Genomic DNA, 21,908 nt, shown 5'->3' on the forward strand with positions numbered 1-21,908 from the left:
GAATTGAACTCAGCTCTGCACCAAGTGGACCTAATAGACATCTACAGAACTCTCCACCCCAAATCAACAGAATATACATTTTTTTCAGCACCACACCACAGCTATTCCAAAATTGACCACGTAGTTGGAAGTAAAGCTCTCCTCAGCAAATGTAAAAGAACAGAAATTATAACAAACTGTCTCTCAGACCACAGTGCAATCAAACTAGAACTCAGGATTAAGAAACTCACTCAAAACTGCTCAACTACATGGAAACTGAACAATCTGCTCCTGAATGACTACTGGGTACATAACGAAATGAAGGCAGAAATAAAGTTGTTCTTTGAAACCAATGAGAAAAAAGACAAAACATACCAGAATCTCTGGGACACATTCAAAGCAGTGTGTAGAGGGAAATTTATAGCACTAAATGCCCACAAGAGAAAGCAGGAAACATCCAAAATTGACACCCTAACATCACAATTAAAAGAACTAGAAAAGCAAGAGCAAACACATTCAAAAGCTAGCAGAACACAAGAAATAACTAAAATCAGAGCAGAACTGAGGGAAATAGAGACACAAAAAACCCTTCAAAAAATTAATGAATCCAGGAGATGGTTTTTTGAAAAGATCAACAAAATCAACAGACCACTAGCAAGACTAATAAGAAGAAAAGAGAGAAGAATCAAATAGACGCAATAAAAAATGATAAAGGGGATATCACCACCAATCCCACAGAAATGCAAACTACCATCAGAGAATACTACAAACACTTCTACGCAAATAAACTAGAAAAGCTAGAACAAATGGATAAATTCCTCGACACATACACCCTCCCAAGACTAAACCAGGAAGAAGTTGAATCTCTGAATAGACCAATAACAGGCTCTGAAATTGTGGCAATAATCAATAGCTTACCAACCAAAAAGAGTCCAGGACCAGATGGATTCACAGCCAAATTCTACCAGAGGTACAAGGAGGACCTGGTACCATTCCTTCTGAAACTATTCCAATCAATAGAAAAAGAGGGAATCCTCCCTAACTCATTTTGTGAGGCCAGCATCATTCTGATACCAAAGCCTGGCAGAGACACAACCAAAAAAGAGAATTTTAGACGAATATCCTTGATGAACATTGATGCAAAAATCCTCAATAAAATACTGGCAAACCGAATCCAGCAGCACATCAAAAAGCTTATCCACCATGATCAAGTGGGCTTCATCCCTGGGATGCAAGGCTGGTTCAACATACACAAATCAATAAATGTAATCCAGTATATAAACAGAACCAAAGACAAAAACCACATGATTATCTCAATAGATGCAGAAAAGGCCTTTGACAAAAATTCAACAACCTTCATGCTAAAAACTCTCAATAAATTAGGTATTGATGGGATGTATCTCAAAATAATAAGAGCTATCTATGACAAACCCACAGGCAATATCATACTGAATGGGCAAAAACTGAAAGCATTCCCTTTGAAAACTGGCACAAGACAGGGATGCCCTCTCTCACCACTCCTATTCAACATAGTGTTGGAAGTTCTGGCCAGGGCAATTAGGCAGGAGAAGGAAATAAAGGGTATTCAATTAGGAAAAGAGGAAGTCAAATTGTCCCTGTTTGCAGACGACATGATTGTATATCTAGAAATCCCCACTGTCTCAGCCCAAATTCTCCTTAAGCTGCTAAGCAACTTCAGCAGTCTCAGGATACAAAATCAATGTATAAAAATCACAAGCATTCTTATACACCAATAATAGACAAACAGAGAGCCAAGTCATGAGTGAACTCCCATTCACAAATGCTTCAAAGAGAATAAAATACCTAGGAATCCAACTTACAAGGGATGTGAAGGACCTCTTCAAGGAGAACTACAAACCACTGCTCAATGAAATAAAAGAGGAGACAAACAAATGGAAGAACATTCCATGCTCATGGGTAGGAAGAATCAATATCATGAAAATGGCCATACTGCCCAAGGTAATTTATAGATTCAATGCCATACCCATCAAGCTACCAATGACTTTCTCCACAGAATTGGAAAAAACTACTTTATAGTTCATATGGAACCAAAAAAGAGCCTGCATCGCCAAGTCAATCCTAAGCCAAAAGAGCAAAGCTGGAGGCATCACGCTACCTGACTTCAAACTATACTACAAGGCTGCAGTCACCAAAACAGCATGGTACTGGTAGCAAAACAGAGATATAGATCAATGGAACAGAACAGAGCCCTCAGAAATAATGCCATGTATCTACAACCATCTGATCTTTGACAAACCTGACAAAAACAAGCAATGGGGAAAGGATTCCCTATTTAATAAACGGTGCTGGGAAAACTGGCTAGCCATATGTAGAAAGCTGAAACTGGATCCCTTCCTTACACCTTATACAAAAATTAATTCAAAGTGGATTAAAGACTTACATGTTAGATCTAAAACCTTAGAAGAAAACCTAGGCATTACCATTGAGGACATAGGCATGGGCAAGGACTTCATGTCTAAAACACCAAAAGCAATGGCAACAAAAGCCAAAATTGACAAATGGGGTCTAACTAAAGTAAAGAGCTTCTGCACAGCAAAAGAAACTGCCATCAGAGTGAACAGGCAACCTACAAAATGGGAGAAAATTTTCACAACCTACTCATCTGACAAAGGGCTAATATCCAGAATCTACAATGAACTCCAACACATTTACAAGAAAAAAACAAACAACCCCATCAAAATTGGGTGAAGGATATGAACAGACACTTCTCAAAAGAAGACATTAATGCATCCAAAAAACACATGAAAAAATGCTCACCATCACTGGCTATCAGAGAAATGCAAATCAAAACCACAATGAGATACCATCTCACACCAGTTAGAATGGCAATCATTAAAAAGTCAGGAAACAACAGGTGCTGGAGAGGATGTGGAGAAACAGGAACATTTTGACACTGTTGGTGGGACTGTAAACTAGTTCAACCATTGTGGAAGACAGTGTGGCGATTCCTCAGGGATCTAGAACTAGAAATACCATTTGACCCAGCCATCCAATTACTGGGTATATACCCAAAGGATTATAAATCGTGCTGCTATAAAGACACATGCACATGTATGTTTATTGCAGCACTATTCACAATAGCAAAGACTTGGAACCAACCCAAATGTCCAACAACGATACACTGGATTAAGAAAATGTGGCACATATACACCATGGAATAATATGCAGCCATAAAAGATGAGTGCATGTCCTTTGTAGGGACATGGATGAAACTGGAAACCATCATTCTGAGCAAACTATCACAAGGATAAAAAACCAAACACCGCATGTTCTCACTCATAGGTGGGAATTGAACAATGAGAACACATGGACACAGGAAGGGGAACATCACACTCTGGGGACTGTTGTGGGGTGGGAGGAGGAGAGAGGGGGTAGGGGGCAGGGGGGATGGGGGAGGGATAGCATTAGGAGATATACCTAATACTAAATGACGAGTTAATGGGTTCAGCACACCAACATGGCACATGTATACATATGTAACAAACCTGCACATTGTGCACATGTACCCTAAAACTTAAAGTAGAATAATAATAAAATTAAAAAAAAAAAAGAAAGGCCTGGATGCAGGTGGCCAAATGACTTGATGAGCACTAGAATGTTCTTATCTCTAAATGATAATGTAGTACTATGAATAATCTAGACAGATATTAGTGTATTCTAAATAATCTCTGCACACTGCTATGGCCACTATAAGAAACTGCCTCAATCTTAAAAGCAGGGCAGTTAAATCTCAGTGGCTACAGTTCAGCAGTAGTTTACCAAGTTGCTCAGTGCTTCTGAGTAAAGTTTCCTGATAACCTCAGCTTTCAGATGAGAAAAACCTTCAAGCAACAAATTAGAAGAGCGAAGTAGCTTGCCACTCCGTTCTTTCAGGGTAATAAGAAAATCAGAGAAAGGAATGGAATAATAAATAAATTCCAAAATCTCTGGGTAGAATTAAGCCATATCTAAAATAATATAGTAATGTGCTTTTTTGAGAGATTATGTATGTGTGGTGTTACCTATCTATAGAACAGATGGCATACAACAAACATTTGTGACTCGTTTCTTTAGGAAGCGGCACATGAGACTAGCAGGAGTAAATGTTTTATACACTGGGCCTCGCAAAAATTCTGCAATCACTGGGAATCAGTAACCTGGTAGAATGAGAAAACAACATAATACTGAAAAATCAAAACACCATCCTACAGAACTTTGATGCATTCAGAACAAAGGGATTTACCTAGTTACGAATTGTTTACTTTTTTCTCTGTGCCCCTTCCCAAGCCCAAGGTGAGTCCAATACTCAGGCAAGAAAGGCACTATTAGCAGAAGGTGTACTGGGTTGCTCTGCATCCTACCCAAGGTGCAGGGGGAGTGAGAATCTGACTTTTCCTACTCTAGGAATTTTGCTTTCAAGGGCTTTCTTTTCAGTAATGATGCTGGAGAACAGCAATTGAGACAAGGAGGTTCTGTAACTGCCTATTATTTGACACTGACTCCGAATGTAGTCCATGAAAGAAAACATAGAAGCTCTCTGAAGAACCCAAACTCAAGTTACCCTTACTTTACATTAGCCATACTGTTTCTCTTCATAATGCCATTTTGCTGGCAGGAACAAATACCTCCAAAACCCCTTCTCGGATTTTTCCCCAAGCTTGAGTTCTGATATCAGCTATGGTCCTTTCTCTAATTACTATTTCCTGTGCATGTATTTTTTTCTTTGTATAATTTAGGAATTCATTCTTCATAGGAGTTAACTGGGAATAGAGAATGCACAAGGCAGCTTTGACTCAGACATTCAACCTTACCTTCACCTAGCAAATTTTTGGCTTCTTTTGCTCTTGGGATTAAGAGTTAAAATTATTTCATATTCTTTTCAGTTTCCTTCTCTTCCTTTACTCTGCCTCCTCCTTTTCCTTTTCTTCCTCCTCCTCTTTTTTCTTCCACTACTTCTCTCATTTGTCTTTGGGTTATTCATTTATCAGTCTCTCCTTAGTCCCATCTGTCACCTACTTCACCTACTGTGCAATTTAGGCAGATGGCTTTCTAGCAGAAAGAGAGCAATCAAATCTGTAATTGACTGAAATCTTGACAAATTCAGAAATTATCAAAGAGTTTTTTTTTTTTTTTTTTTTAAGGTGGAGGAAGTTGGGAAGTAGAAGAAATTCAGTACTGACTGGAGAATGTCATAGGCAGGCCAGAGAGGGAAAAAGTACATAGACGTTTCAAGGTAGAGAGCAGAGGGAACCTGGAAGTAAGCCTTAGCCAATATTGTTCACTCAACCTACCCACCTGATGAAATTAATATGAGCCAAGTCATTTTTTTCAATGTCTTAGTTCCAGCTACAATGGCAAAAAACCATAGACTGGTGGGTTAAAACAATAGAAATTTATTTCCTCACACTTCAGAAGCTAGAAGTGCACAATCAGGATGCCAACATGGTTAGGTTCTGAAAAGGGCTCTCTTTTAGCTTTTAGGTGGCCACCTCCTCATTGTGTCCTCACATGGCAGAGAAAGAGAGAGAGAAGGAGAGAGAGACAGAGAGAGAAAGAGAGACACAGAGAGCATGCTGTCTAGTGTCTCTACTTATAAGGGCACTAATCGCATCATGAACATCCCACTCTAATGACCTCATTTAACCTTAATTACCTCCCAAAGTCCCCATCTCCAAATGCCATCACATTGGGGGTTAAGGCTTCAATATAAGAATTTTAGGGAGATGCATTTTAGTACAAAGCAAATGTTTTCCAGTTATGCCTTAAAGATGTTCAAACATACAAGGTAAGAGAAAATGTACAATCTTTATTTGTTTTGCTTTCATATCAGATCACGAATCAAGCTGAAAAAGTAAAGCATTCTGTGAGTTGTGGAATGGAAATTGCCTCAACCATCTCACCACTTGATGACACTTGTAATTTCTGTGACCCAATTCAAGGCAAGAGAGCTCAGTTTTTCCATGTTTGCAGCAGTACTCTTAAATTCTTGATTCTGGGTTGTTAGGAGACACAATTTCAGAGGTACTTATTACATAAGTTTAAAACATTTTTCTTTTTTCTACTAAAGAAAAACTACAAAGGATAAACATAAGCTTTTGATTTTAAGGTTGTATAGTCTACAAACTGTTTTCCCATGCCTAATTCTTCACTTGATTTTTTATATGTTTAACTTTTGAATCCTACTTTGTGTTATAATTAATTTCTCAGAGAGATAAACAACATTCATTCATAAATTAAGAGAGTGATTAATTTTTTGATGACTAAAGGAACTCTGCTTCATACATAGTATAAGAACTTGAATCTTTAAATTCTGAACTATATTTGGTTATTTAACTTTTTTAATATAATGAGAATTTGTCATATCATTTTTCAAAGCCTATAAATTTTGGAAATTAATCTAAATTCTCAAAATCATCATCATATTAAAATATTACCATGGAATATTGTTAAAAAATTCAATGACACAATTGTTAAAGCAGAGTAAGGAAGATTTTATTCAAGACCATCACAACATATAGAAACCACTGCAATGGGATTCTGCAGCATTGGAACTCACTTGGGCTTGACTTCAAATACAGCATGATCAAGTGGGAATTCATAGCCAGAGAGCAGGATGGAAGTCATTGAAAAGAAAATTACTAAGAGAAAGCATCAGGAGTATGGGGGATTCTGGCTAAACTGATTTAGCAAGCTTCTTGCTGAACATAACCAGGGTGATCAGACAACCATCACCTGGGAGATGGTTATGAATGAGAAACAAGATCAGACATCGAGGGTGTATTAGTCTGTTCTCAATCTGCTAATAAAGACATACCTGAGACTGGATAATTTATAAAAGGAAGAGATTTAATTGACTCACAGTTCCACATGGCTGGGGAGGTCTCACAATCATGGCTGAAGGTGAATGAGTAGCAAAGTCACATCTTACATGGTGGCAGGCAAGAGATAGCATGTGCAGGAGGACTGCCGTGTATCAAACCATCAGATCAGATCTCATGAAACTTATTGACTGTCATGAGAACATAATGGGAAAAGCCCACCCCTGTGATTCAATTATCTCCCTCCGGGTCCCTCCCATGACACATGGGGATTATTACAATTCAAGGTGAAATGTGGGTGGGGACCACAGAGCCAAACCATATCACAACCAGGGTGGTCAGACGATCATCACCTGGGGGATCGTGAAGAATGAGGAACCCGATCAGACATTGAGGGTAACTAGATACTGAGGGTGTGGGGTTTTTGCTAAACTAACTTAGCAGGGTTCTTGTTAAAACTGAATTTCATAAGGAAATGCACAGTTGGGCTTAGGAGTAGGCTGAGGAGCTTGACTAAAGTTTCATCAGGCAGAGAATCTTTGTTAGTGTCAAATAATATAAAAAATACAGAATATAATGTGTGTCAGCCACTGTGTTTAATTTTAAAAATTTGGTTGATGTTTTAAACCCCATAGTTTTATTCATTTAAATGATTAATTTTTATGAAATATCTATGATATGGCTATTGTTTAACTATTATTTGTTTCTATGTAGCAATCAAACATCAAGTAATACTCTCAATAAAGATGTGTAATTAAAACAGAAGAGGAAACAGACTAACAGAAGTGATGAAGAATGGCAGTTCTAAGGATGGCAGGTGAAATTATTGCTATGTCCTACAGGCAAAATGATATTACTCACATAAAATATTTCACTGAGTTTTTTAATTATTTACAATTTTTGTTATAAAAATCTTATAAACAAAAATTTGAGAAGGTGATATGCATATGTATATGTAAGAATAAAATGAAGTTTTTCACTAGGAAAAGAAGATTTGGAAATTTTGAGCATTAACTACATTATGATCTGAATCATTTTTAAAGTAATCATTTTAAAAAAGAAGTAAAATATGGTTGATCAAAATTACTTATCCAATGAAAATGTAACCAGAAAAAAGCATACCTTATAATAAAATACATTTAAATTCCAAATAATAGATTTCTCTCCAGAAACCATTTTGACAAAATATGCCAAAAGCCCTCAAAGGACTTATATTTTTTCCTACTTGATGTGGTTTGAATTTGTGTCCCTGCCCAAATCTTACATTGAATTGTAATTCCCAGTGTTGGGGAAGGAGCCTGGTGGGAGGTGATTGGATCATCAGGGTGGGTTTCCCTTTGCTGTTCTCATGACAGTGAGTGAGTTTTTATGGGATGTGGTTGTTTAAAAGTGTGTAGCACCTGTCCCTTCACTCTCTTCCTTTTTCTCCAGCCATGTAAGACATACCTGCTTTGCCTTCACCTTTTGCCATGATTGTAAGTTTCCTGAGGTTTCCCCAGCCATGCTTTCTGTACAGCCTGCAGAACTATGAGCCAGTTAAACCTCTTTTGTTATAAATTACCCAGTTTCAGGTAGTTATTTATACCAGTAAAAGAATGGACTAATACAGAAAATTGGTACTGGGAAGTGGGGCATTGCTATAAAGGTACCTAAAAATGTGGAAGCAACTTTGGAACTGGGTAATGGGCAGAGGTTGGAACAGTTTGGAGGACTCAGAAGAAGACAGGAACATGAGAAAGAATTTGAAATTTCCTGGAGAATTGTTAAATTGTTGTGATCAAAATGCTGACACTGATATGGATAGTGAAGTCCACGCTGAGGTGGTCTCAGATGAACATGAGGAACTTATTGGGAACTAGAGTAAATGTCACTCTTGCTATGCTTTAGCAGAGACTGGCAGCATTTTGCCCCTGCCCTAGAAATCTGTGAAACTTTGAACGTAAGAGTAATGATTTAGGGTCTCTGATGGAAGAAATTTCTAAGCAGCCAAGTATTCAAGATGTTACCTGGCTGCTTCTAATAGTTTATGGTCATACACATGAGCAAAGAGATGATCTGAAACTGGACCTTATATTTAAAAGGGAAACACAGTATAAAAATTTAGAAAATTTGCAGCCTGACCATGTGATAGGAAAGAAAAACCCATTTCCTGGGGAAAAAACTCAAGCCTGCTGCAGAAATTTGCATAAGTAAAGAGAAGCCAAATGTTAGTAGCCGAGACAATGTGGAAAATACCTTCAGGGCATGTCAGAGACCTTTGTGGCAGCCCTTCCTATCACAGGTCTGAAGGCTTATGTGGGAAGAATGGTTTTATGTGCCACACTGAGGGCTCTGCTGCCCTGTGCAACCTCAAGATACTGTTCCCTGTGTCCTAGCCTCTCGAGCTCCAGCCATAGCTAAAAGGGCCCCAGATGTGTCTCAGGCTGCTGCTCCGGATGGTACAAGACATAAGCCTTAGTGGCTTCCATGTGGTGTTGGGCCTATGGGTGCACAGAAGGCAAGAGTGGAGGTTTAGGAGCCTCTGCCTAGATGTCAGAGGATGTATGGAAATGCCAGGATGTCCAGGCAGAAGTCTGTTGCAGGGGTGGAACCCTGTGGAGAACCTCTACTAGTGCAGGTGGAGGGGAAATGTGGGGTTTGAGCCCCCACAGAGTCCCCACTGGGGCACTGCCTAGTAGAATTATGAGGAGAGGGCCATCGTCCTCCTGACCCCAGAATGGTAGATCTATCAACAGCTTACACAATGCACCTGGAAAAGCTGCAAGTACTCGACACCAGCCTGTGAAAACAGTAGTAGGGGCTATGCCCTGCAGAGCCACAGGGACAGAGATGGCCAAGGCCTTTGGAGCACACCCCTTGCATCAATGTTGCCTAGATATGAGACCTAGAGTCAAAGGAGATTATTTTGGAGCTTTAAGATTTAATGACGGCCCTGCTGCGTTTTGGACTTGAATGGGACCTGTAGCCCCTTTGTTTTGGCTGATTTCTCCCATTTGGAATGGGAGTATTTACTAAATGCCTATACCTCCATTGTATCTTGGAAGTAACTAACTTGTATTTGGTTTACAGACTCATAGGTGCAAGGGACTTACCTTGTCTCAGATGAGACTTTGGCTTGGGACTTTTGAGTTAATGTCAGAATGAGTTAAGAATTTGAGGGACTTTTGGGAAGGCATGATTGTGTTTTGAAATGTGAGAAGGACATGAGATTTTGGAGGGGCCAGAGGTGGAATAATATGGTTTAGATTTGTGTCTCCATCCAAATCTCACGTTGAATTGTAATCTTGTGGGAGGGCCCTGGTGGGAGGTGACTGGATCATGGGGGTAGACTTCCCCTTTGCTGTTCTCATAATAGTGAATGAGTTTTCACAAGATCTGCTTGTTTAAAAGTGTATAGCACCTCCACCTTCACTCTCTTCCTCCTTGTCTGGCCATGTAAGATGTGCCTGCTTCCTTCAGCTTCCACCATGATTGTAAGTTTCCTGAAGCCTCCCCAGCCATGCTTTCTGCATAGCCTGCAGAACTGTGAACTAATTAAACCTCTTTTCTTATAAATTACCCAGTTTCAGGTAGTTCCTTATAGCAGTGTATTACTGAAGTAACACACCACTTTAATTTTACTCCTATTAATCAAGCAGAAAAAAATATTTAAGTAGATGAGAACTTTAAAAAAGAAACATATGCAAAGATATTTAAATTTCTAAGAAAATAAATGCTAAAAGAGAATATACTCAGTACAATAAATGTGGCTATTAGCAATAGAAGTTGAAAGTATTTATAGTAGCATGTAGTATTCTTATATGGATAACTGGGGAAAAAACAGCATACAAATTTAAGTATAATTTGTAAGTCCAATTACTAAAAATAAAAAAAAAGTATGCATTGAAAAAGGTTAGAAGGAAATAAAACATTGACAGCTTTTTGTTTCTGAGAATTTAGGAAATTGCTTAATCTTTACCTTGCATTTTGCATATTAAAGTATGTTTTATAATGAATTTTTTATTAAAAAATTCAAAACTATATCTAAAAATGTGTGTTTAATAAAATAAATGAAAATGACATTCCAGATGTAACCCATATATCTACACTTTTTCTTTTCTCAGCAAAATGGAGAAATTGGCATAAAGCAGTTTTTTAACACCTCAGTCTATTTCTTTCTCTCCAGCAGGAATTCACTGAATGTCTATCTATCATGTATGCTGTTGGAGGCACCTGTCTTTCAGTTCAGAGGTTATGGATGTATCTATCATCAGTATTTCAGGTAAGCAATTGCCAATCAATTTCCTTCGACAATGGGTTTGGCTTTGTTTTTTGTTGTTAGAAGATTAAAAGTTCTCAGAACTTGCTGTGCAACAAGATATTTTACTAAATCACTGTTTTTACATTCAGCCTATTGTTATTCTGTTATTTCACTTTGTAAAACACAAAGCTTTTTGCATAGACTTTTACTTTTGGCCAAGTGGTGTGATAGAAACCATTTTCACTCCTTCTACCTGAAACAACCATAAAACTAGCAAAGAAATATGAAACAACGGTTTTCAAGACACTGGACATAAGCCAATGAAGGACAGTGATTTCTGGAAGATGGGATTTTCTTTCCCAGTGAAGATTGGTACCATTGGAAAATTTGACTTGAAATTTGACAGAAATTTGACTTGACATGCAAAAAAAAAAAAGTAAGAAACCTGAATGTCAGTAATACAGTGTCAATTTTAGTGTTTGTTTTAATACTTCAGTTCTTTTATATTAAATAATGCAGAAGACAGACAATCTGGGAAACGTATGAATGAATGATTATGACTATGGCAGGTCTCCTTTATTTACATATAAAAAATAAACTATATTAAAATTTTATCTTAACACTTCACTAATTTATCTTTTTCATACTAGGAATGGAAAGTTGTGATAGTGAGTTCATTGAACGAAAAGTAATGCATGTAAGCTCTGTTTTCTCACAGTTAAGCACTGGTAGAGTTGGGCTCATTTTCTAGATTATTAAAGATCTTCAATTGTATTTGTTTCCTTTAAAACCACTCTTCACAAATTTTCTTTTCTTGACAGACTTTAATCTCTATGCTAGAAATTAGTGGCCCTTAACCAACTCTTGACTTTCCTAAGGCTTAACTTGTGTAAGTATACTTAAATTCTAAAGTTTATGTTACCTCTAACCTTTTTTTCCTGCTTCTGTTTGCTCTTGAATACTCTCAGAAAACATATTTCAATAATCTATTAAAAATATACAAAAAATAAAAAAGAAAACTTCTGCTTTTTAAAGCAGAATGAATATGAAATGTTAAAGGATTCAATTTTAATGATGTCCAGCTTCTTTTCATAATGGTTCTTTTTTGACCATTTATTAGTTTAAACTGAACAATTCTGAGAAATTTTATATTATTTTACTATGAAATCTGGTTGAAATGAAAACAGTAGAATGAACTTGAAATTAGGCTGCAAATGATCACACTGTACTTTTTCAGCCAAGTTATTTTCATTGCAAACACAGAATGAGGTTTTTATTTCCCATTTTATCAGGTATATAAAATTTCTGCTCTTTTTTTGTGGGGATAGGTGTTTCACTTATGCCTTTTCTCTTCCTTTTTCTCATTTTTATCTGAAACTATGAATTTAACCTGTTCTTTTAACCTGCATTACAATAAAAACTATGTCTGCATGCTCTTATTTGTTGCTTTCATGTTGCAAAAGTGGCCCATAATCACATGGGATCATGTGGATCACCTGGAGGGCTGATAATGACCAATGGCATTAGAAAGGAGAAGGAGCAGTTGGGGCCTCAGGGCAATCCCAGGAGGCGATGGCCTGCATTACACGTACTGGGTACTGCTGGCTGTGTTTTTTTCAATGACATCACTTAATGCCTGGGGAATGCTTCTTCCACAAAATTGGGTGAGGACAAGACCAGAGAGTGGCAGATTTGGAGAAGAGACATAAATTAAAACTTAGTAAATACAACTTATTTGATCTGCACAAACCATAAGGAGAGTGCTGTTGATAACAGTAAACTCAACTGCAATTGTACTGCGTTATTTTTATTATATGGATGGAGATCAATGAGACAAATGGAGACTTAGAAGAGATGTCAAGTACAAGTTATTCCTTTGGTCAATATTGGAAAATACATATGATTTAATTGACTAAATTCATAAGTGACCATATCATACTATACTCACTGGAAAATGATGCTAGGACATTCAAGAACAGAATCCCAAACCACACAATCTTAATTCTAAAGACTGGTCTGGAATCTACAATAAGGAAACCAGACTCCTATGGATTTATAAAGTTCAAGCCTCTGATTTTGCAGATGTTCTGCTTTTGCATATGGTTAATCATGACAATTGCTCAGCTCCACACTTAAAAGAGCATGTTTCCAAGTTATATTCTATTCCAACACCTTAGTGCACTTTCATCCTAGAGTTTTTCTGGTGAGTCCCGGCAATGTCAATAACTAAGGTTAGATAAGAAATAACTTGGCATTTTTTTTCAGTTTGGCACAGAGAGGTTATTATTGAAGTCCAAAAGAACCAAGCAATGTTAACCCATACTTAGTGAGATGTTTGTCTTTAATTGTGTTTAGTGTTAAGCCTACCAATGATGAGGATTCAATGATGAAAATGGTTTATGTATTGTGATTAGTACAGAGAAAGTGGCACCATAATAATTTATTTGTAAATCCAAAATTATTTGTAATGTTTTCCTATAAGCAAAGATATCACTTCAACCCTTTAAAATACTGCAGCTGATCTTTCTCACTAATAACTATTTACATAGTTTTAACATTTTTTTGCATGACATTGTCCTATGGGGTGAAGTAACAATCTCACAAGATGATCTGTGACATAAAGAAACCTTATCTAGCATAAATGCTCTATTGTTGAATACAATAAAGAATTAAGAATCACATGCTTTAATGGGCCACACCACCAAGAAATTGAAACACGTGATATTTATTTTTGAAGGGGAATGCTCCACAGTAAATATATTCTTATGTATAGTTTAGTTGTGATCAATTACAGGCTAAATATTAATGATTGTAAAAAAATAAGTCATCATGATAAAAAGTACACAGACATTTTACACAGATTTTCTACCTGTGAAAATATGTAGACATGAGTATGGTCTCATTGTTAAGGCAAATTATTATAATACAATAACAAATGCAGAAAAGAATTTAAACAAAACAAAAACAATAATCATGTGAGACTGACTTACAAAATAAGAATTGTCCTTAAAGCAAGACTATATTATTCCTCAGTAGTTACTGTGAATTTTGATTTTTCATAGCTGAGTCAATAGACAAAGTAACAAAAGTTAAAAATAAAATTATCTAAATTACTTATTTTACATGTAGTACGTACTTAAAAATTTATATTTTACCTAGGGGACAATCATTTTTGCTATTGATGAGTCGTAAGAACTTCAAAAACTTGAAAAATAATTTATCCCTGAGATTTAGAGACAGAAAAATCTCTACAAATGTAGAAGTGCAGTTTTATAATGTTTGAACACTCCTTACCACTGAAACAATCAAATGTATCCCAGACCAGAGTAGTTATTGCCTCCGTTATGTTAATCTGATCTTCTTGTAATGAAATTACAAGGGCAAATTTTTAAAAATCAGGTAAAAAGCAACACTTGTTTTATTGTCAGCTTTACTAATATGTGGTTAAAATTGAGGCAAATCCAATGAGTAAATTATTGCTTCATAAATGTTAAGTAATATTTTAATATTCAAGAAGTATTAGATAGCAAAGAAAAAATATCTGTTAAATGAGTGTAGGCTAAATTTCAAGAACCAATAAACCATTTAAGGGTCTTTTTTAAAAAAAGAGTTAGCTTTGCCTGCTTTATCTTATATATTGTATAATAATTTTAAACTGTGATGGTTAGTAACATTGATTTTCTTTTAGTTATTTAAAAACTCCTAAGAAGAAATAGGGAAAATTTTCTATAATACTTCATTGTCATGACACGATAATTTATAAAACCTATGAATTAGGTTTTATAATGGAGGACAGCATATATTTTTCTAATGTTTTTCCATTTTTTAATTTTTTTTATTTTTTCTTATTTTTTGAGAGGGAATCTCGCTCTGTCGCCCAGGCTGGAGTGCAGTGGCGCAGCCTTGGCTTACTGCAAGCTCTGCCTCCCGGATTCACGCCATTCTCCTGCCTCAGCTTCCTGTGGGACTACAGGCGCCCGCCTCCACGCCCGGCTAATTTTTTGTATTTTTTTTAGTAGAGACGGGGTTTCACCGTGTTAGCCAGGATGGTCTTGATCTCCTGACCTCGTGATCCGCCCGCCTCGGCCTCCCGAAGTGCTGGGATTACAGGTGTGAGCTACCGCACCCGGCCGGTTTTCCCATTTTTTTAACCTTTATTTTAGGTTAGTGGGTACAAGTGCAGGTTTGTTATGAAGGTAAATTACATCTCATGAGGGGTTGGTGTTTTTTCCAGATTTTTTCCGCCATCTAGGTAACAAGTATAGTATCTGATAGGTAGTTTTTCGATCCTCTTTCTACTCCCTCCCTCAAGTAGGCCCTGGTATCTGTTGTTTCCTTCTTTGTGTTCATGTGTTTAGCTTCAAAGTTGAGCTCCAACTTCTGAGAACATGTGGTATGTTGTTGTCTGTTTCTGTGTTAGCTGACTTAAGATAACCGCCCTTCAGCACTTTGGGAGGCCAAGGCGGGCAGATCCCAAGGTCAGGAGATGGAGACCACCCTGGCTAACATGGTAAAACCCCAACTCTACTAAAAAAATACAAAAAAATTAGCCGGGTGTGGTGGCGGGCGCCTGTAGTCCCAGCTACTCAGGAGGCTGAGGCAGAAGAATGGCGTGAACCTGGGATGTGGAGCTTGCAGTGAGCTGAGATCGTGCCACTGCACTCCAGCCTGGGTGACAGAGCAAGACTCCGTCTCAGAAAAAGAAAAAAAAAGAAGATAATGCCCTCCAGCCCAATACATGTTCTTGCAAATGACATGATCTCATTCTTTTTTATGACTACATAGTATTCCATGATGTATATGTACCACTTATCTAGTCTACCACTACTGGGCATTTAGGTTGATTCCATGTCTTTGCTATTGTGAATAGTGCTACAATGAACATACGAGTGTGTGTGTCTTTTTGGTATAATCTATTTTCCTTTGGGTATATACCCAATAATGAGATTGCTGAGTCGAGTGGTAACTATGCTTTGAATTCTAAGAAAAATCACCATGCTGCTTTCCACAATGGCTGAACTAATTTACATTCTCACCAGTAGTGTGTAAGCATTCCCTTTTCTCTGCAACTTCACCAGCATCTGTTTTTTTGACTTTTTTATAATACCCATTATAACTGGTGTGAAATGGTATCTCATTGTGGTTTTGATTTGCAATTCTCTAATGATAAGTGACATTAAGCATTTTTTCATATGCTTGTTGGCTATGTGTATGTCTTCCTTTGAAAATGGTATGTTCATGTCCTTTGTCCAATTTTTAATGAGGTTGTTTGTTTTTTTTCTTGTAAATTTGTTTAAGTTCCGTATAGATTCTGGATATTAGAACTTTGTCAGATGCATACCTGGAAATACATTCTCCCCTTCTGTAGGTTGCCTGTTTACTCTATTGATAGTTTCTTTTGCTTTGCAGAAGCTCCATTAAATTAGGTACCACTTGTCAATTTTTGCTATGTTGAAATGGCTTTTGGCATCTTCCTGGGTATCTTTGCCCATTCCTATCTCCATAATGGTATTTCTTAGGTTATCTTCCAGACTTTTTATAGTTTTAGACTGTATATTTAAGTATTTAATCCATCTTGAGTTGATTTTTGTAGATGATGTAAAGAAGAGATCCAGTTTCAATCTTCTGCATATGGCTAGCCAATTATTCCAACACCATTTATTGAATAGGGAATTATTTCTCTATTGCTTGTTTTTGTTGACTTTGTCAAAGATCAGACAGTTGTAGGTGTGTGGCATTATTTTTGGGTGCTGTATTTTGTTACACTGTCCTGTAGGTCTGTTTTTGTACCCATATCATGCTGTTTTGGTTACTGTAGCCTGTAGTGTAGTTAGAAGTTGGGTAACATGATGCCTCCAGCTTTATTCTTTTTGCTTAGTTAGGATTGCCTTAGCTATTTGAGCTCCTTTATGATTCCATATATATTTTTAAATAGATTTTTTTTCTAGTTCTGTGAAGAATGTCATTGGTAGTTTGAAAGGAATAACATTGAATCTCTAAATTGCTTTAGGCAGTATGTCCACTTTAACAGTATTGATTCTTCCTGTCCATGAGCATGGAATGTTTTTTTGTTTGTATCATCTCTGATTTTTTGAGCAATGTTTTGTTATTCTTATTGTAGAGATCTTTTACCTCTCTGGTTAGCTATATTCTTAGGTAATTTTTTCTTTTTGTGGCTATTGTGAATTTGATTGGGCTGCTAATTTGGCTCTTAGCTTGGATGTTATTGATATATAGGAATGCTACTGATTTTTCTACATTAATTTTGTATCCTAAGACTTTGGTGAAGTTGTTTATCAGACCTAGGAGTTTTTGGGAAGAGACTATGAGGTTGTCTAGGTATAAAATCATATTGTCTGCAAACAGGGATAGTTTGACTTCCTCTCTTCCTATTTGAATGCCTTTTATTTCTTTCTCTTGCCTGATTGCTCTGGCCAGGGTTTCCAATACTATGTTGAATAGGAGTGGTGAGAGAGAGCATGCTTTTCCTGTTCTGGTTTTCAAGGAGAGTGCTTCCAGCTTTTGCGCATTCAGTATGATGTTGGCTGTGGGTTAGTCATGGATGGCTCTTATTATTTTGAAGTATGTTTCTTCAATGCCTAGTTTGTCGAGGGTTTTTAACATAAAGGGATGCTGAATTTTATTGAAAGCCTTTTTTGAATCTATGGAGATAATCATGGTTTTTGTTTTTAGTTCTGTTTGTGTGATGAATCACATTTATTGATTTGCTTATGTTGAACCAAACTTGCATCCCAATCCATGATAAAGCCTACTTTATCATGGATTAGCTTTTTGATGTGCTGCTGAATTTGGTTTATTAATGTTTTGTTGAAGATTTTTAAATTCATGTTAATCATAGATATTGGCCTCAAGTTTTCTTTTTTTGTTGTGTCTCTACCAGGTTTGTATCAGGATGATACTGGTGTCATAGAACGAGTTAAGGTGGAGCCCCTTCTCCTCAATTTAAAAAAATAGTTTCTATAGGAATGGTACTGGCTTTTCTTTGTATATCTGTAGAATTCAGCTGTGAATCTATCTGGTCTGGGTTTTTTCTGGTTGGTAGACTTTTATTACTGATTCAATTTCAGATCTCATTCTGGGTCTGATCAGGGATTTAATTTCTTCCTGGTTCAATCTTGGCAACTTGTGTGTTTCCAGGAATTTATCCATTTCTTCTAGGTTTCCTAGCTTTTTTTTTTTTTTGAAATGGAGTTAAGCTCTTGTCTCCCAGGCTGGAGTGCCATGGTGCAATAACCTCGGCTCACTGCAACCTCTGCCTCCTGGGTTCAAGTAATTCTCCTGCCTCAGCCCTGCTCATTTTTTTGTATTTTTTGTAGAGACGGGGTTTCCCCACATTGGCCAGGCTGGTCTTGAACTCCTGACCTCAGGTGATCCACCCACCTTGACCTCCCAAATTGCTGGGATTACAGGTGAGCCACCATGCTCAGCTACATAGTGATGTTTATAGCAGTCTCTGAGGGTTTTTTATATTTCTGTGGGGTCAGTGGTACTGCCATTTCTGTTTGTGTTTATTTGGATCTTCTCCATGTCATTATTAGTCCAGCTAGTCATCTATCTATCTTATTTATTCTTTTCAAAAACCAACTCTTGGATCTGTTAATGTTTTGTACAGATTTCATGTCTCAATTTCCTTCAGTTCAGCTCCAATTGTGGTTATTTCTTGTCTTCCATTGGCTTTCAGGTCGGTTTCCTCTTGTTTCGCTAGTTCCTCTTGGTGTGATGTTTGGTTGTTAATTTGAGATCTTTCTGACTTTCTGATGTGGGTATTTAGCACTATAAACTTTCCTTTTAATATAGCTTTAGCTATGTCCCAAAGATTCTGTTATGTTTTATCTTTGCTGTCATTAGTTTCAAAGAATTTCTTGATTTCTGCTTCAATTTCATTGTTTACCCAAAGGTCATTCAAGAACAGGTTGTTTAATTTACATGTAGTTCTATGGTTTTGAGCAAGTTACTTCGTATTGATTTCTATTTTGAGTGTGCTGTGGTACAAGAGTGTGGTTGGTATGATTTCCTCTTTTTATGATTTTGCTGAGAATTGTTTTATGTGTGATTTTGTGGTCACTTTTAGATCATGTTCCATGTGCAGATAAGAATGTATATTTCATTGTTTTGGGTGGAGAGTTCTGTAGATGTCTAATAGGTCCATTTGGACAAGTGTAGAGTTCAGGTCCTGAATATCTTTGCTATTTTTGTTCCTCGATGATCTGTCTAATACTGTCAGTGGGGTTTTGAAGTCTTCCACTATTATTGTGTGAAAATTGAAGTCTCTTTGTAGTTCTCTAAGAACTTGCTTTATAAATCTTGGTGCTCCTGTATTGGGTGCATATATATTTAGGACAGTTAGCTCTTCTTATTGAACTCTTTACCATTATGTAATGCCCTTCTTTGTCTTTCTTTCTTGTTTTGATTTGAAGTCTGTCTTGTCTTAAATTAGAATACAACCCCTGCTGTTTTCTGTTTTCTATTTGCTTGGTTGATTTTTCTCCTTCCCTTTACTTTGAGCCTATGGGTGTCACTGCATGTGAGATGGGTCTCTTGAATATAGCATACCTTTGGTTCTTGCATATTTATTTAGCTTGCCATTCTATGCCTTTTAATTGGGGCATTTAGCCTATTTACGCTCAATGTTAACATTGATATGTTCAGACTTGTTCCTGTCATCCTATTGTTAGCTGGTTATTATGCAGACTTGTTTGTTTGGTTGCCTTATAGTGTCAATAGTCTATGTACTTATGTGTGTTTTTGTAGTGGCTGCTAATAATCTTTCCTTTCCATTTTTTGCATTATTTTCAGGACCTCTTACAATGCAGATACATTGGTAACATATTCCCTTAGTATTTTTATATCTAAAAGAGATTTTATTTCTCATTCACTACTGAAACTTAGTTTGGCTAGATATAAAATTCTTGGTGGAAAATTCTTTTCTTTAAGAATGCTGAATACAGGCCCTAAATGTCTTCTGTTTTGTGGAGTTTCTGCTGAAATTTCCAATGTTAGCCTGAGGAGGTTTCCTTTGTAGGTAACCTGCCCCTTTTCTCTAGCTGCTTTTAACTTTTTTTTTCTTTCATTTCTGTTGCAGAAAGTCAGGGACCCCGAACAGAGGGACTTAATGAAGCTGTGGCAGAAGAACAAATTGTGAAGATTTCATGGACGTTTATTAGTTCCCCAAATTGATACTTTAATAATTTCTTACATCTGTCTTTACTGCACTCTCTGAACATAAATTGTGAAGATTTCATGGACATTTATCACTTCCCCAATCAACACTCTTATAATTTCCTATGCCTGTCTTTACTTTAATCTCTTAATCCCATCATCTTTGTAAGCTGAAGATGTATGTCCCTCAGGACCCTGTGATGATTGCGCTATCTGCACAAATTGTTTGTAAAGCATGTGTGTTTGAACAGTATGAAATCTGGGCATCTAGAAAAGGAACAGGATAACAACGATTTTCAGGGAACAAGGGAGATAACCATTAGGTCTGACTGCCTGGGAGCCGGGCAGGACCAAGTCATATTTCTCTTATTGTCGAAAACGGGTAAGAGAAATATTGTTGAATTCTTTCCCCAGTAAGGAATATTAATAATTAACAACTCTGGGAAAAGAATGCATTCCCGGGGGGAGGCCTCTAAAATGGCCCCTATGGGAATGTCTGCCTTATGCAGTTGTAGATAGGGATGAAACACGCCCTGGTCTCCTGCAGCGCCCCCAGGCTTGCTAGGATTAGGAAATCCAGCCTGGTGAATTTTAGTCAGACTGGTTGTCTGCTCTCAAACCCTATCTTCTGAAAAGATATTATCAATGACAATGTGTGCCCGGTGGGACATGAGACTTCCTCAGCAATTCTAATTTTGCCCTGATCCTGTGATCTCACTCTGCCCCTGTCTGCCTTGTGATATTTTATTGCCCTTGAAGCATGTGATCTCTGTGACCCACACCCTATTCGTACACCCCTCCCCTTTTGAAATCCATAATAAAAACTTGCTGGTTTTGTGGCTCAAGGGGCATCACGGAGCCTGCTGACATGTGATGTCTCCCCCAGACACCTAGCTGTAAAATTTCTCTCTTTTGTACTCTTTCCCTTTATTTCTCAGACCAGCTGACACTTAGGGAAAATAGAAAAGAACCTATGTTGAAATATTGGGGGCTGGTTCCCCCAATACATTTCGACCTTGGAGAATCTGATGATTTTGTGCCTCATGGTTTTCTTTTGTAGTATCTTGTTGGGGTTCTCTGCATTTCCTGATTTGAATGTTGGCCTCTAGGTTGGGAGAATTTTCATGGATGATATCCTTAAGTATGTTTTCCAAGTTGCTTACTTTCTCTCCCTCTCTTTCAAGGATTCAAATGAGACATAGATTTGTTCTCTTCACATAATCCCGTATTTCTTGGAGGTTTTGTTCATTCTTTTTTATTCTTTTTTATTTTTATCTGACTGTGTTAGTTTGGAGAACCCGTCTTCAAGTGCTGAGATTCTTTCCTCAGCTTGGTCTATTCTGTCGTTAATACTAGCAATTGCATTATGAAATTCTTGTTGTGTGTTTTTCAGCTCTATCATGTCAGTTTGGTTCTTTCTTATACCGACCATTTTATCTTTTAGTTCCTGTATCATTTTATTGTAATCTTTAGATTCCTTGGATTGGGTTTCAACTTTCTGCTGAATCTTGATGGTCTTCATTCTTATCCATATTCTGAAATATATTTTTGTCATTTCAGCCATTTCAGCCTGGTTAAGAAGCCTTTCTGGGGAATTAGTGTAGTCATTTGGGGGAAAGAAAACACTGTGGCTTTTTGAATTGCAGAGTTTCTGTGTGGGTTCTTTCTTA

The 21,908-nt window shown here is 37.1% G+C and overlaps 1 long non-coding RNA gene across 3 annotated transcripts in view; it reads left to right on the top strand.

Moving 5' to 3' along the window:
• The window catches only part of LOC109025813 (uncharacterized), a 192,877-nt gene extending 171,459 nt beyond the window's left edge, over positions 1-21,418 (top strand). For 2 of the 3 annotated variants that reach the window (XR_008677455.1, XR_002004805.3), the window contains 4 exons: positions 10,984-11,079; positions 11,880-11,947; positions 12,522-12,722; positions 20,162-21,418. This is a non-coding gene — a long non-coding RNA (uncharacterized lncRNA). The remainder of the gene's footprint in view (positions 1-10,983; positions 11,080-11,879; positions 11,948-12,521; positions 12,723-20,161) is intronic. The other variant, XR_002004804.3, reaches the window with a different exon arrangement.
• The last annotated feature ends 490 nt before the right edge of the window (positions 21,419-21,908 follow it).

Source organism: Gorilla gorilla, chromosome 11 (genome assembly GCF_029281585.2).
Source record: "Gorilla gorilla gorilla isolate KB3781 chromosome 11, NHGRI_mGorGor1-v2.1_pri, whole genome shotgun sequence".
NCBI classification, from domain to species: Eukaryota; Metazoa; Chordata; class Mammalia; order Primates; family Hominidae; genus Gorilla; species Gorilla gorilla.